We start from the raw sequence: 16,168 nt of genomic DNA on the forward strand, positions 1-16,168 counted from the left end.
GGGCCGGGGGGTGGTGCTAGGGGGAGCCTGGAGTAGGTGAGAGCCCGTCAGCCTGACCAGGGCAGTGGGTGCACGATGATTTCAAGCACTGAGAACATGCCTGAGTGGGAAGGGGCCGCTGAGGGGGCGCGGCTGGAAATGGGTGCAGAGAGTGCATGGGGTTGGGGTGACAGGTCCCGCACACAGGGAGGCCTCGGAACCTGGGCCAGACGGCGCAGCGGCCGGTGGGAGGGCCAGGCCGAGCCCCGGGCTGCAGGGGTCCTTCTGCCTGTGACCTGCCGAGGGTCTAGGCTCACGTGGGTGTCGGCTTTTGCCCGGTGCTTTCCCTTCACCTCTGGAACTCGGTGCTTTTTCCTGTAAGCGCCTGACGCAGTGAACTGCACTGATGGCTCTAAAGTGAACCTCTGCTTTCCCGGGGGAGCCCAGACCCTTCCCTGTGCTGTCCCCTCTGTCTGTCCTGAGGTCTTGGCACCAGGGTCGTGCTCACCTGCAGTTGGGGGGCCCCCATTTTCTGATCAAGAACCCCGGGAAGTCCTCTGGGCCTGGCCTGGCCAGCTGTGGGCAGACCGGCCGCAGCTCTGACTCCCGTGGTGGTTCAGGGCTCCGCTTTCTTCTCGAGCTGGTTTTGGTAGCTGGTGGCTTTTTCCCCTGGAATTTCACTGTTTTACCTAAGTTTTCAACGTTGCTGGCATGAAGCTGCGGGGTGTCTACGCTCCCGTCCGTGACGGAGGCTGTGCTCTTGGTTCTGTGACTCACCCGTGCCCGGCACGAGCCTCTCACGAGTGTGAGTCGTTTTCGTCTCGAACAAGACATCCTGCCTTGAGTCTCCTCTGTTGGTGTGTCGTTTGGCTGCACCGACTTCATTAAGTATTTTCATGGTTTTTTTTTTTTCAGTCCTTCTCAACATTAATGTATGTTTATGTTTTTGTCTCCAACATACAATATACTTGGTATATTGTACACTAAATACACCTGGTTTTTATCCAGTTTAAAATCCTGTCTCCCAGCTGGAGAGTTCAGTCCATTTTTACGTCATGTAACGGCTGACGTGTTGAGGTTCAAATCCACCGCTTCGTTCTGTCCCGTCTGTCCCAGCACTTTTTTGCTTCTCTTTCTCCTTTGCTTGAAAGAATTTGTGTTTTCATTCTCTTTTCCCTGTAATACAAGTTGATTTTTCTTCAAAACAGAAAAGTCAGGTGAACACTGGGAAACATGATGGCAGCTCATTAGATTAAAAAATTCTTAACACACCAGTTGCAGTCGGTGTCAGCGGCTGCCTTTGCACGTGACGACCACCGGGCTTCACCACCTACCCTCCTCCCTTAGAACCCTCTGGGAAGGTCCTCCGTTCCCCCATGGGTCCCATGCGGGTGGGAGGGGTCAGCCGCTGCGCCCAGGGCTGGGGACCTGATTGCTTCTGCTGCTCCCCCCATCCCCAGCAATGAGCAGGAGCGGGTCCGCTTGACGTCCTCCTTGCACAGTCCCTGCGCTTCCAGGCCCTGCTTCTGCCCACCCAGTTGGATCCACCTGCAGGGCCGCTCTAGGGGGTGAGTGAGCAGGGATGGCAGGCAGGCAGCTGGCTGTCAGGAGTCAAGTGCACTTTCCCATGAGCCAGGCTGGGCCTGCCCCCCACGTCGTGTTTGGACTGCAGGTACGAAGGAGTTGCAGCGGGCTCTGCCGTGTGAGGGGTGTGAGGTCAGGGATCCACCCCAACCTCAGCCCCAAGCGTGCAGATGGGTGATGACCAGAGTCTGCCCCGGCCAGTCCAGGTGTGCACACCCACGGCACCTGTGCGAGGCCAGGTGGGTCAGGGCCTCGCCCGGGGCGCTGAGGTCACTGACATGGGGGTGAGCTCAGTGCTGTCCTGGGGGGCCCAGGCCGCCCCCTCTGCCTGGCCATGCTGGGTCCCACTGGGCCAGAACGAGGGGCGGGGGCTCCTGGGAGGGCTTCACCTGTACGTGCGCAGCGGTTCCTTGGTTTTATGGCGGATGTTTGATCTGGTTCCCCATCCTGCAGTGAGCTGGTGACTCACGTCAGCCCTCGGGTGGCTGTCATGGGTGCAGGGCCCCTTGTCCCGGCTTCAGTCACCTGCTGCCAACTTCCTTCTGACAGTACTAAGTGGGTACTTTCAGAGGTAATTCGTAAGTGACACATTTCTAGGCATCCTGAGCAGTGCGATGCGGTCTCCCATCTCTTGCCCCGTCCCGTCCCGCCCACGAGAGAATCGGCCCTGTGCCCGCGTGTCCACCCGGAATCACTTGCCGCTTCTCGGTCGGCAGCTGTGGTGTCTCGATACAGCGGTGCTTGTGTTCAGGTGACCCTGGTTTTGCCTAGCAGTGGCCCCGGCATGTAAGCGTATGTGCGGGAAAACACAGCAGACGTGGGGCGGGGCACTGTCTGTGGCTTCAGGCCTCCTCTGGGCATCTTGGAAAGTATCTGCGGGTGAGGGGGGGGCCAGTGAGTCTGGGTATCCAGGCAGAAACGTGCTGTTTCCTGTGGCTGGTGCTTCACTCACTCTCAGGGAGGCCGGAAGCCTGAGTCATGGGGTCCCAGGGCCTCTCGGGGCCTCGATTCCCCCCGAGGGCCAAGCCAGTGGTGTTTCCAGCCCCCCCAGCTTCTGGAGGTGCCCACAGTCCTTGGAACTCCTGGGGTGGTGGTCCCCCATCTCTGCCGCCCCTCCCCACGTCTTTGTCTCCACGTGGCCACCTTGTAAGGACACCTGTCCTTGGGTTTAGAATGGCCTTGTCTTAGTTAATTACACCTGCAAAGACTGATTTCCAGATAAGGTCCAGTCAGAGGTTCTAGGGGGGCATGAGTCTGGGGGACGCTCACCCCCAGGACAGGGAACAGGGTGTGCTCTCACTGCTCTCCCAGGACAGCGCTGGGAAAGCAGGCGGGAGGAAGGCTGGGTTCTGCGGCCACTGCCCGGGAGGGGTGGCGGGGCTTGTGCTCGGATGCCCGCCGGGTGCGCAGTGCAGGCTCCACACCCGGGGACCAGCCCGCTGACACTGAGGTGGGCGTCACTGCCCAGCGCCCCCCCGGGGCTCAGCAGAGTGGTGCCGGGGAGCGGCTTCCCCAGGCGAGGAGACAAAAGTAGGGATGTTTTCTTTCTCTCTGTGAAACAATCTTCGGAATAAACACACACACTGGAGTATTTGCGGAAGAAAGTAAGTAAGTGGCATGGCCGCCTGCCAGTTCACCTCGAGACAAAAAAACGGCAAGAATTGTTTCTGAGGTGAAATGGAAGAAAGGCAAACCCATTCACCGGGAGTGCTGGGGAGCAGGGTTTCATCGGGGGTCCAGCTGCCCCGGGGAGGGGCCGCTCCCACCGAGGGTCAGACGTCACGTGGTTTGTGACCCTGCAGCTCGGGGGCATCGGTGTCTCCAGTTCAGTGCACGGCAGGTGCATGTGTGCCCGTGTCCCTGTGCCCACCTTCCCGGGAGCCTGCCCGCCCTGCCCCTCCCCGCACGGTCCCGCCCGGCCCCGCCCCGCCGTGCAGGTGAGGAAAGTAAGCCAGAAGAGGGTGCAGCTCCGGAACGTCTGTGAATGGCCCAGACCGTCCAGCACCCCCAGGACCGCAGAGGGGCTGGTCCTCGGCCCTGGAGCTGGATCTGCACCGGACCGGGTTGACTCGCCTTCCTCTCCTGGGGTCACTGAAAGCAAAAGTCCAAATGCAACCGGTTGACTTTTGCCGAGAGGAACCGTGTCACCTGGATGGAAGGTGAGGTTTTATGCAGCGAGTCCATGGAGACGGGACCCCACGCAGACCCCAGGGCGCTCGCCTGCTGTGGAAGCAGCGATTTATCAGCAGGTTCAGGGGCCTCACTGAGGTCTGGTCTTGTAAGTGCCCTTGGCTTCCTGGAAACAGGCCCCCCAGCCCCGTGGCCTCCAGGCTGAAACTACGGTCAATTCTCAGCACAGCCCAGAGGAAAAATACACTACCTGCCCCTGGGAGCCCCTTAGACACACCCTCCTCCTCCAGGTGTCAGGGCCCTCCTGACCCCTGCTGCACAGGCGGGGTGGCTCGGAGGGCAGGTGGGAGGCCGCACCGGGCACCCAGGATCTGGCTCCGGCCGCGGGAGGGACGGCAGCTGTGCAGACAGGTGGACGTGACGGTGTCCACAGGAATGAGGCGGGGATGCTGAGGAAGGGGTCCTGCGGGACTCCGTCCACCACTCGAGGGGCCACAGCACCCCTCGCTGAGAACTGCCCTCCATGCACCAGGACTGACATCGGGAGGTGCTGTCCTGCCACCGGGCCCCGTGCCAGCAGGTGACAGGACTCCAGGACAGCGGAGACCTTCAGGACCCAGGGTGTGGTTCCGAGTGACCAGTATCCACCCGCTGCTCTCCGAGGCTGTGGTCAGAGCTTTGGGACAATTCTTCACACGAGGACAAGAAAGATGGACAGAAGCTCAGAAGTTACCTGACTTGCACGGCAAAAACAAAACCAAAACTGACTCTGTCTCCATCTCCAGGTCTATGGAGCCTGGAGAGAGGGCGAGGCTGGGTGTGGAGGGACCCCCACCTGCGTGATGCGATCAATACATGGTCCTTCCCAAGGACACGTTGGCCCGTCTGCGGAGTGACTGGGAGCTGGGGAGGAGATGGCTTTTCCTGGACTGTGGAAGGCGGGTCTGAGGAGACGCCTGGGACAGCTGCACTGAGCAGAAGGACCGGGAACGGATGCCCAACCCGCCTTCCCAGGAGCAGCAGGCCACACAGTTCACCTGGAAAGGAGGGGCACGCGGAGTTAGGACTGGCCACTCCTGGACCTTTGGAAATGACATTGACCTGGCTGTGGGTCAGGCCTGGAAGAGGTGGAACTGGATGACCCGGGACAAAGCATCGGCTAAAGGATAGGCCGGGGGGATCAGCACCAGCATGGCCTCGGGCGGGTGGCTGTCGGCTGTGTGGGGGTCTCAACACCGTGTGTATATACCCTGCCCAGTGCTGGCACCGCGGGCCCAGAACCTGCCATGGGGGAGGGACCAAGCTGTGCGAGGGCCTCTCGGGGGCCCCTCCCTCCCACCAGGCCTGGCAGAGGCTCGTCTCCCCAGCTCAGAGACCAACGCTGGGCGCTGGCTGTGCCACCTTCCCTCACGGGCCAGCCAGGGCCTCGGTGAGCCGGTTCCATCAGGCCCCCTCCACTCTGGAGTGGGGATTCCTTCCCACTGGGAGCGGCACTCCCTCCCGGTCCCTAAAGGAGTCTCGCCCGTGAACCGGTGTCTGCACTGCTGGGCTTCATGTGACCCCAGCACCACATCTCACCAGGCTCTCGCCCCAACATCCAACCTGATGGAAGGGAGACACCGAGCTGGACGCCAGGTGAGATGGCACTTTAGGGTGAGGAGCTCACGGGACCCTGCTCTGCAGGGAGCAGCTGGGAAACATGGGGCCGTCTGTACAAATGGCGGCCGTCGGACGAGGTGGCCACTGCCACTTAAACCCACACAGAGTATGGAACGTGATGGCCTGATCGATCGTGTCCAAGTGTCATTTTTTAGGCTGAGTTCTTTTAGCAAAATGACTCTCTACCCACCTACTTTAAATTTTCTCCGACGTGTCAGTGCCGTCTGCTGGGCAGAGGCGCAGAGGTAGGCGCTGTCACTGCAGAGAGAATTACCTGCCAGAACTACACTCATCCTTCTCCACCTCGTGTCCAGACGTGGGCGTGAGAGGCTTTCAGACGTGAGGACTTTGAGGCCCTGTGAATGGAGGGTGGAGCGTGCGTGGCTGCCCCCTCCTGAGATCTGGAGCCTCGTGGACGGGCTGCGACGTAGGTGAAACAGGCTCACTGGACTCCAGCCCCCAGACACGTTGTTTCAGGGCAGATGTTGTCTTCAGGGTGGACACAGCAGCATGCGGGGAGCAGGACAGACTGGGGGGCAAAGGTCAGCACCCCGGGGCGGCTGTGTCTGCCCGGGGCTCTGAGGGAGCTGGGGCCCCCGTGCCCACGGGACATGAAGACAGGGACTGCCAGCCTTGGCCGGGAGCCTGTCCTTGGGGGACGGTGCACCCCGACCTCTTGGGGGCCACACTGCCTCTCATTTCTCCTTAGGGGATGGAGGGCGCAGGCTTTGAGGTCAGACCCGTCCCCGGGGGATCCACCACCTGCTCACCTGTGTGGAGCTGCAGGACCGGCCCCACCGTGGGGGTGCCAGGGGCACCCTCGAGTCCAGGAGAGATGGACAAAGGCCACCAAACGTGTTTCCAGGACAGACACAGAGACGGGGGCAGGAGAGAGAGGAAGGGCGCCTCGTGAGGAGAGCTGTTGGAGTGACCGGGACGGAAGGCCTGTCCCCTCCGAGGAGACATCTCCATGTCAGGAGGTGGGCGGTGCTGCAGGGGCCGGGGTGGCCGAGGGGGCTGGTCACTGCACTGGGGGCTCCTCTCCCAGGCAGACCTGGAGCGGCAGGGCGGGGGGGTGCACCTGCCCCAGAGCACCTGCCCCAGAGCTGCCCCCTGGGCCCCCGCCTCCCCATCCCCCCGACAAAGCGCCCCCCCTCTGTGTCTGCTGGCTCTGCGGCTCAGGAGTGAGGACAACGGAAACGAACACCACTTCCTCAGACTCGGCTGGGTACGTGGGGGCCTGCTGGATTTCAGGTTTTCGCCTGGATCCGCGCTTACCTTCCAGTCCCTGAAAGTCTGTGGCCTTGAACCCTCCGCTTTGTCCTGAAACCCTTGAGGTTTCATCTGGAACAAGTATTAATTCTCCTGTAATAAACTTAAAAAAAAAGGCAAACCGTCTGCAGTTTAGGGGTTTCTAGAGAGGATGAAGAAAGGCCCCAAAGCCACAGCCAAGTCCGTCTCTCCCGGGCGGAGGGCGCGCGGCGCTCACATCGGTTACCTGCTCTGCAGCCGCCCCGGCCGGACCGGACCGCTCGGAACCCGGCGGCCTCTGGCTACGGCGGTCGACTTTCTGCTGCGACCTGATCTGAGGAAACACTTCACGTAAAGTGAGATGCTCAGGGACCCACCTGCTCACCTGGGGGACCTTGCCTGCTCTAGACCCACTGGGTATGGACACCGTCGGCCCAGCCTGAGGACAGGCCGCTGGACGGGGTCTGGGTGTGGGCCCTGCCAGCCCCGGCCTATCCACCAGGGGGCAGTGGTGCATAATCGTGGCCGCCGGTCCCGGAGGGTCGGCCCCTGGGCCGTGACCACAGAGCCCAGCAGCCCTTTAAGCTGCTGACACCCGGCAGGTCCACAGCAGAAAGGCTGAGACCCTTCGGGAATGATGCGGCCTCTCAGACCTGCGGGGAAGAGGCACGGATGCACGGGCCCACATCCTGAGGAGTCTCAGCTCCATTCTGCAGACAAAGCCGCGGAGGCCCCGCAGGAGGCTGGTCCTGGCCTTGACCCTAGGGCCGGTGCTGGGTCCCCTGGTCCCCTCCCCAGCGTGTCCTTCAGCTCCAGCGACCCGCCGGAGCCGTCTGGCAGGACGTGCTGACCCCGGGAGGCTTCCTCTGGCCAGCCCAGTGGCACGTCCAGTCCCGCGGGTGGGCACTGGGAGGCGACTGTGGAGGGAGGGCTGCTGGGCTGCAGCTCCTGTCATGAGGCCCACGGGCTCTGCGGCCGTAGCAGGGCTGGGCTTCCAGGTGGACACCACCTCCTGCCTGGTGTCTCAGCCAGGAGGCACCTCCTTCCCAGGGGGATGATTGGCCGGGCCTAGAAGCGACCTTGCCAGCCAGGACCCCCACGGCGGGCCGGACCTCCTGCTGGCTGGGCTCCTGCCTCGCTGGCTGCTCAGCGTGTTCTCTGCGCGCTTCTCGTAAAACGGAGCCGCCGAGGCTCCCAACCATCGGGGCGTCTTGCTTGGAGGGGGGCTGTGGGCGGGGGCCCGGGTCCCTGCGTCCCTGCGTGACTAGCGGCTGGACCCTCCCGTCTGGGAGACGCTCTTTCCTTGTTCCAAACCGCGCTGGCTTCCTCGGAGGCTGGGATCAGTATTACAGTACTAATTTATTAGACTTGGGGAGATTTTAAATTTCATTCTTGTGCAGTTATTTAAAATTTAAAATGATAACGTCTAACCCAATTAAATTTCAGCTGATCGCTCTCCAAATGCACAGTCTTATAAAATATGAATCAGGAGCCTTAGGAACTCTTGATAACAACTTAATCTCCACGTCGGTGATCTGCTCTGGGGCCCTCCTGTCACAGTGCGGACCTCAGGAAGCAGAGAAAGAGACAGAGAGCAGGCCGATCCAATTCTGAGGATTCTCACCCATCAGACTCAAAGTTCCAGGACCATTTCATGCACGTACAATTTCTTCTCCTGTTTTGTAATAATTATGCTTTTTTATTTGACCTTTCTCTTGGGGGATTTCTGGCATTTTCATAATTTAGAGGCTCCAGTGGAGACAGCCTGTTTTCAGCCTCGCACAGCGTCAGCAGGGGGACCATGGGGGGGCGCGACCCCACCCTGTCATCCCGCAGCCCTGCCTCCCAACTGGTTCGCGTGTGTAGACCCAACAGCCTGCCAGCCTCCGACAGTGAACTTCCCTTTCCAGGAACACACAGCACGGGTGGCCCTGCCCGAGGGCCTGGAAATCCACCGGGTCCCACCAGGCCGGGAAGTCAGCAGGACCCCCGCTGGACCCTCGATGAGATGCTGGGCAGAGCCTGGCTCCTGGGGTTGGTCCAAGCGGAACTCAAATCCCGGCTTGCTAGGGACCAGCTGGGGCAGGGGCCTCTCGTGGGCGCCCGCCCCCTCGCCTGCAATGTGAGATTATGGGAGGCCCTCCCGGTAGAGTGGCCTTGGCAGTAAGTTGTCTGGAAGCTCGGAGCCAGTGCCCCCAGCGGGTGTGGACAGGGGACCCGGGCTCCAGAGCCTTCGCTCACTCGCTCGCCCACAGGTGGCAGGGACCAGGCTGGGCCCAGGTGTGGGGAGCCAGGGAGGTCAGACTGCCCAGTGGAACAGGGGGGGTCACCTCAACTAGAAAGTTGACATGACAGAGCCGGGAGTCCGGCCTCCCTCTCCAGGTGATGATCCGATTCAAACACAGAGGAACCTTGCTGCCAACAAAAGGCCTGGGAATCAGCTGTGCTCGGGATGTCCCCACCGCAGGCGAGGCCACGGGGGCCCCGCCCGGCCAGCAGCTGCCCCGCCCGGCTCCGCAGCGCTTGTCTGGAGAATCGAGGAGCAGTCAAGGAGACACGTGACTGCCGTTTAACTTCGCTGTGATGCTGCGTGTCCCCTGACTTGGTAGGTATGTCGGTGGTGCGTGGTGGGGTTGGGCTGGAGCTCTGAGGCCCAGTGCAGGCTGGCTGGGTGCTGGGAGCTCACTGGAGCGGCCGTGCTCTCGGACACGGCTCCCTGCCAGGCCAGTCTCCTCTCCAGGTGGGCACCTGGGTCCCAGGGTGTGGCCCTGGGACCAGCAGCACACAGCGGCCCGAGACGTGCCTGTCTCTGCGCTGGAGCCCTGGTGCCCTGTGGCCACCCCCTTGGCAACTGCCCCAGGGGGCACAAAAGCAGGGATCTGGGCATGTCACCCAGCTTGGGCTAGAGCCCCTTCATTTGGCTCCTGAAGAGATCAGATCCTGGGGTGAGAGCCAGCTCGAGGAAACAGTCCCTCTGCTGAGGGGAAGCTGGAAAGCTGCGTCTCACGTTTCGTTTGCTTTTACTGTTTATACAAATACAGAGAAATTGTTGCGACGAGTGAGGACCAGCACAGGTCGGGAGCCCAGCACTCAGCCGACCAAGGAAACGGCCGTGCGAGGAAAACGGACGGACGGGGTCTCGGGCGGGTCTCTGTGGACATGGCGTGGCCTGAGCAACTGGTCACATGGAACTAAGTCGGCAGAGGCCTGGACCCGCCGTGCCGTCAGGGCCTGCAGACGTGGGGGGCCCCTGCCGTGCGGTGCAGCCTGCGGCCAGCGAGGTGGTCAGAGGGTGACTGGGTCCTGCGGGGCCACCCTGAGTGCGTGGAGCTGAGACCCGATGAGCCCTGGACTTTCAGACTCGGACACGGTGGTGGGGGGCCAGGGCAGGGGAGCCCGATGCCCAGAACAGCCCCGGGTTCGTCAGCTCCTCGGGAGCATCTCGGTGCCTCAGCTGCACCCGCGACTCAGGCAGAGCCTGGCAGATGTGGGTGTGCCACGCCTGCTCCAGTGAGCCCGTGTGCCCTCCTCCCAGCCCCCAGCCCCCAGCCCAGGACGGACAGGCTCCTCTCCGTCTCTGACCCGACGGGGGGCCACCCACCTGGCGGCCTGCTTGCTCGTTGCTCTCCGGCTCCCCCACCTGAACTTAGCACCCCCCACCTCAACCTGGGGCCCCTCCTCACCTTGTGCGCCTCCCTGGCTGCTTGGACACCCTGTGGCGACAGGGGTCAGCCCTGAGGGTAGGTCAGCCCAGCGTGGATTGAGGGACGCAGCTTGGGTCCCAGGCGAGTGAAGTATTTCGTAGCCTCCAATTGTCTGCGTTGGTCTTTGAAGCCTGGAGGGACGGGAAACAGCTAGCCCCCACTGGGGACTCGGGCTCTCGTGGGCCGGGGAGCCCGTCTGTCCTTCAGGCCCCAGGACTGTCCATGGGGGGGCCTCAGGGCTACCTGTCCCCCCAAAGCCACCTTAAAGACTTGCATGCTCCCCACCTCAGAAGTGGCCGGTTCACTTCCCCTGCATCTCTTGTCATACAGGCGGCGGTCACTTTTCTTCGTTTTCTGACTGTACTGTCTCCTGGCTAGCTTGCTCACCTGCCCACCGATGCTGGACTCGAGGGGCTGAGAACCGGCTCTGGAGCCTGGGGTGACTGGGGCCTGGGCTGTTTGGGGGAGACGGTGAGAGGGTCTGCCGAGGGAGGGGCGGGGGGCTGGCCCTGGGCGTCCAGCCCCGACTCTAACCATGCAGGTCTTGAGCCGGTGGGGCTGCCAGACCAGCCCCTGCGAGTTTGTAAAGGGTCCTGTGTGTGGACCAGGGCAAGCCCTCCCGGCTGCGTGGTGCCTGGGGCTCCCCCCGCACCCCACCCTCACCCACAGCACCACCTGCTCGCTGCCTGGGGCCCGCTGCCCCGTCCTGAGTCCCGCGGGGCTGCTTGGAGTCCGTCACCCACAGGGCCCGGCCCGTCTGGGTCCCAGGCAGACGCGCCGCTTTCTGGCCGGCCTGGGCCTGGCCGTCATGGCCTGTCTGCTGACCGGTCTGATCGCCGCGCAGTCTTGCTGCCTGTTAGGTGTAAGCAAGGGTTTGAAAAATCCCCCCTTCTCCTCTGTCAGCCATTTGGCTCTATACTGGGGGGTCTTTTTAACGGCTCCCCTGGGAGTTCCATGAGGCTCCCCTAATTTTTACAGCATTAGATTAGTCCTTCGCCAGCCCTCGAAGGCTGCAAGGACAGACAGCAGCTGACTGAGTCTGGCCACTCCCGCCTCCTTGTTGCCCACACGTCTCTTCCACTTGTTACAAACGCACAGGCTGTTGCGTTCATCGTCTCCGTGGTCAGGCCTTGTCTCCCCCTTTCAGAGCAGGTCACTTCTTCCGGAACGTCTGCGCTTCCATCAGGGGCCATCTCCCTTCATCGTAAAGAATGTCCTGTAGTGTTTCTCAGGGTGGTGAGTGTCCCAGGTTTTATCTGCCCTGGTTTCTGTGAGATGCCCCCACTGGTGCCGAAGTCTGGGCAGCAGGCCTGCTCCTCGGTGCTTTAAAGGAGCCGCTCTGGCGTCTGCTGGCCCCACGCCTTCGGGTGTCATCCCTCTTCCTCCGGGAGCGTGTGGCCCTGCGGGGGCTGCCTCCTCCCCGCAGGCGCCTGCTCCTACGGGCCGTGCACCTTTGCGGTGGTTCGCAGCATTGGGACAAACCCAGTACCTGCTCGTCCTGCTGGACCCGTAGTCGCTCCTTTAGAACAGACGGGGGTCATGGTGCTGACGGAGGCGCATGTGCTGTGAGGACGTCGTGGGCGTCGCCAGGGTCCCCAGGGCTGTTCTGGAAACTGACAGGCCTCTCGGTGCGCGAGATTCAGCTTTTGCCTCCGCCTGGCCAACACGTTTCAATCTTTTCCAAGCTGATTGGCAAAAAGCAAGATCTTCTTTCTCTGGATCAGAGGATTTTTTCATTTTTTCCCACCACCAGTCAATCTGATCCTGTATCCACGCACAGGTTCTTGCTGAGACCAAGCCGCCCTCGGGGTAGGGGTGTCCACCCTGGTCTAAGTGCTTCCTGCCGGCTGAGGCCGGGGTGGGGGTGGTCTGCGGGAAGTGGGCTCACCTGCGTCTCCCACCCTCCCCGAGGGGCTCAGGCTCAGGCTCACCCCCATGACCTCCAGAGCCCTCCCCAGTGTCACCGCTCACCCAGACCCACCCCAGGTACCGCACACGGTCCTGGAGACACACAGAGGAGGATGCCTGATGTGGGCAACAGGGAGGTGGGACGAGACTTTCCCTCTGGAATGTGGAGCGCCTTCCTGCAGGATTTGTGACTTTCTGCTGTCCGCTTGTCTTGAGGTCCACCTGAAGAGGAGTGAGAGTTTAAGCTGCCAGTTCTGAGAGCCATTTTCGAAGGCCAGGAGGTGGAAGCAAGCCAAGCGTCCCGAAAGTGCGTGCATCTTACTTGCTGGACTGAGTAACGCTGGAGCCCTTCTGGGAAGTGTCCCGGGCAGGTGCAGCCCTCGGCTTGGGGTGATGCGTTTTGATTTAAATGGGGTTCTTTCAGCCCAGCATCCTGGTCGCACTGACCCTCCTGTGCCCGTTGTTCAGTGAGCCCCGTCATGACAGCCTTGCTGTTTACCTGGTACCGAAACCTTTACAGGAGCGACCTACACGTATCTGTGTTATTTTGCCCTGGTGTGGGCACTGATCCCGAGGGTGCTGGTGTGTCCTCGCCGGTTCCCCAGCGGCAAACACACACCACTGTCCATCTGCCGGATTCCCACTCCCTCTCCATCCTGACCCACTGCGGCCTGGCCTCAGGAGTCCCCCCGACCTGTCCTGCCCCTGGAGCACCTGGCCCGAGCCTGTGTCTCCACCCCCTTCTCCAAGGGACTGAGCTTCCTTGGGGTTCACGGAAGGCCTTTATGTGGGGGTGCGCTGCCTCAGGCTCCGGCAGACACGTGTTGTTCTGCGACCTCGAATGCGAATTCCACTTACACAAAACACACATCTTAGCCATGGGGTTCAGCAGACAATCTGGGCGGCCGCTAATTTGCAACTTCTTATTTTACTGAGTTTCACGAGAAACAAAAGAAGCAAACACTTTCCATCATAGCCACTGACTTTAAAAAAAGCCATGTGTCCCTTCTCATTTTCATTATCTGTCTGTTTCTCAGGTCCCCATGCAAGTGTGACTTTTCTAACGATCTTGCTTGACCATGGACAGCACTCAGCTGAGTCTCTAAATTTTACACGGGAGGGAAGTGCAGCTCGGAAAGAATCACTGCTGTGCCCAGGGCTGCAGAGCGAGGTGTCCGACGCCCCAATGGCGGGGCCCCACCCGAGCTCCTCCCGGCCTCGCTGGGCACAGGTGTCCCGGCCACCAGTCTCAGCGACGCTCCTTCCGCCGGCGAGCCCCGCACCGCGCAGCCCACTGAGTCCTGGGCGGCCTCGTTTGCCCGAGTGTGTGGTGCTCACGCATGAGCGGCCAGAGTGTAAATGTGGTAAATATTTTATTTAGAATAGTCCTCACCAGCTTGACGGGCTCATTTCCAATTTTTCTCTCTGTCATTCTGTTGCACACACAGAGCCACACGCACACACGCAGTCACGCGCAGTCACATGCACACACGCATTTGCGCGCACACACTCCTCAGCAGTCCCCGAGCCGCGGTTTTGTGCTTGGCATCACCTTCCTTGGCCAACACCATAAATGCCTTTGCAACCAGAGCTGACAGCCCCCCGCCCCCGAAATCTTCCAGAAGGTTCTCTTGGAATTTCTCCCCCTGGCTGGCCTTGCTGGCCGCTGGCCAGGGGCTGAAGGGCAGCCCCGGCAGAGGGCGCTGGAGCGTGAGGGGCTGCCCCAAGCGGTTAGCAGAGCTCAGGGAGGCAGCACGGAGGACGTGGGAAGATTCGCAGGCCCCAGCGGCGCCTGGGCGTCCGCGGTCGTGTGGGTGGTTTCCTCTGGTTCTGGCTCCAGGTCTCTCCAAAGACGCGAGCTTGAGGGACGTTTGTTCATCACACCAGCGGGCTCTCACCTCGCACAGACCCCAGACTCCCTCCTGCCCCACGCCCAGGCGCCAAGTCTCTGCGGTGAGAGCCAGTGTTTCCCCAGGTGGCTCAGCGAGTGATGTGCACTCTTGGAATTCCATCTGGTGTGGCATTAAGACCAGGAGAGAACGAAATAAGCCACTCAAGATAGAAGAAAAACGCCTTTGACAGATGACTTCACATCCGCTTACGACGCCGTTGGAACCAGAAATGAGCCAAACAAGCAGAACTCGTCCCTGGTCCTAAAGCCCTTTGCTCTCCACCTGTCTGCACCTGTCTGTCCTCCCACCTCCCAGCGCCTCCACCTGTGCGGCTGTTCCTCCTTTGACCCCCTGGGCCAGGGTCCCCGACGGCCAGGTGGGGGGATGGGGGTGCCAGGACCCCGTGTGGGCTGGGACCAGGGAGGGCGGCCCCAGGTCCACGTCTAGGGGCTGGGGGTGCGAGCCCCCCGCCCTGGGCAGAGCTCAGGGAGGAGGCTCGGGGCCAGGAAGCCCAGCCTCCGGCTGCAGAACATGTGCCAGTGAGGACGTGGCCCCTTGTCCAGAAGCAGGAACGAGGCTTCCTCCTCTCTTCCAGGCCGCCCTCGAGACTGTGTGTGTGTGTGCACACATACGTGCCTGTGCGTGTTTTAACAGCTTCATTGAGAGAGAATTCACAAAACATTACAATCCATCCACTTAAGATGTACAATTCAATGGTCTTTGGTATATTACATTATTTGTTTAATTATGGTATAATATTAACACAAAATTTACCATCTTACCCATTTTTAAGTGTACACTTGTGGCATTAAGCACGTCCACAAAGGTGGGTGGGCGACCATCACCACGATTTCCAGAGCTGTTTTATCTTCAGCTCCTTCCCCGAGGACAAAGCTCCACGTGGCGGGGCCCGCGGCGCTCAGTATGGTGCCTAGTGCGGGGGGTGAGCAGTGGGGGGACAGCCCCCGGGGTTGGAGATGTTCTTTCGGGAAATGTGGCCAGAAGTGGCCTGCCAGGCTGAGGATCTGTGGCCCCCAGAGCTTCCTCTATGAGACTGGGAGAAGGGGGCTCCTCTGCAGCCTCAAAGGGCCCAGGAGGAGCCTGGGGGCCGGTGCCAAGTGGGGAGAAACGTGCCTCCCTGGGGCCCAGGCAGCGTGGATGTCACTCCTCGCTGGGTCCCGGACCCCTTGCACCAGCCCAGGGGCTCCCAGAGGCCGGCGGTGTCCTACGCACCATGACGTCCTACCCTCCACGGCGTCCTGCCCGCCACGGCGCCCTGCGCACCATGACGTCCTGCCCTCCACGGTGCCCTGCGCACCACGGTGCCCGCACCACGGAAAGTGCTCCAAGGGGCAGGAGGATTCACAGCAGTGAAGATGACAGTTCCAACCAGGCCCATCTTTGAGCCGCATCGCCGTGGGCGCCGCCTGCCCGCGTCCTGTCCTGAGGCTTCATTTTCAAATGCTGCCAGAAAACGCCTGAGAAAACAGCTTTGCTCCCAGAAGTCCTCGCGGAGAGGATGGAACCCACCTCCTCTGGCGCCTCTTCACTCTCGTGAGAGGACAAATGAAGATGAAGCTGAGCGCTGTTCAGCAAACGTGGGGTTTCTCCTTCGATTCCCCGCATTCTGAGGGGAGGTGGCCCTTGCTCTGGTCGCCTGGAGCTTCCACTTGTCACTCAGGGTGATGGGGACACAGCGTGACGTGTTCCCTCCTGCAGAGAGTGTGGTGGGGCCCCAGGAGGAGCGCCGACTTCGGGGGAGCTGAGAGGCCTCGGTCAGAACACAAGCCAAACTCCTAAAAAGGAAAACACAGCTTGCTGGGGCTACAACCCCTGCCCTGGCCAGAAATCAGAAATCTCACCCAAACCCCAGACCGAGGCACGAGCAACGGAAACTCTGCAGAGGGAACGGGGCATTGTCTCAGAATGTGCTCTGCGAGGGGACCAGGGACGGGCCTGCAGAGCCGCCTCCCGCCCTCCCGGCAGGTCTGAATCCCAGTCTGGGCGTCCTGCGGAAATCAGCCGCTGGGGACGGAAAAACCAAGAAAACGGAGCCAGGGT

This window comes from Camelus dromedarius, chromosome 3, assembly GCF_036321535.1.
Source record: "Camelus dromedarius isolate mCamDro1 chromosome 3, mCamDro1.pat, whole genome shotgun sequence".
NCBI classification, from domain to species: Eukaryota; Metazoa; Chordata; class Mammalia; order Artiodactyla; family Camelidae; genus Camelus; species Camelus dromedarius.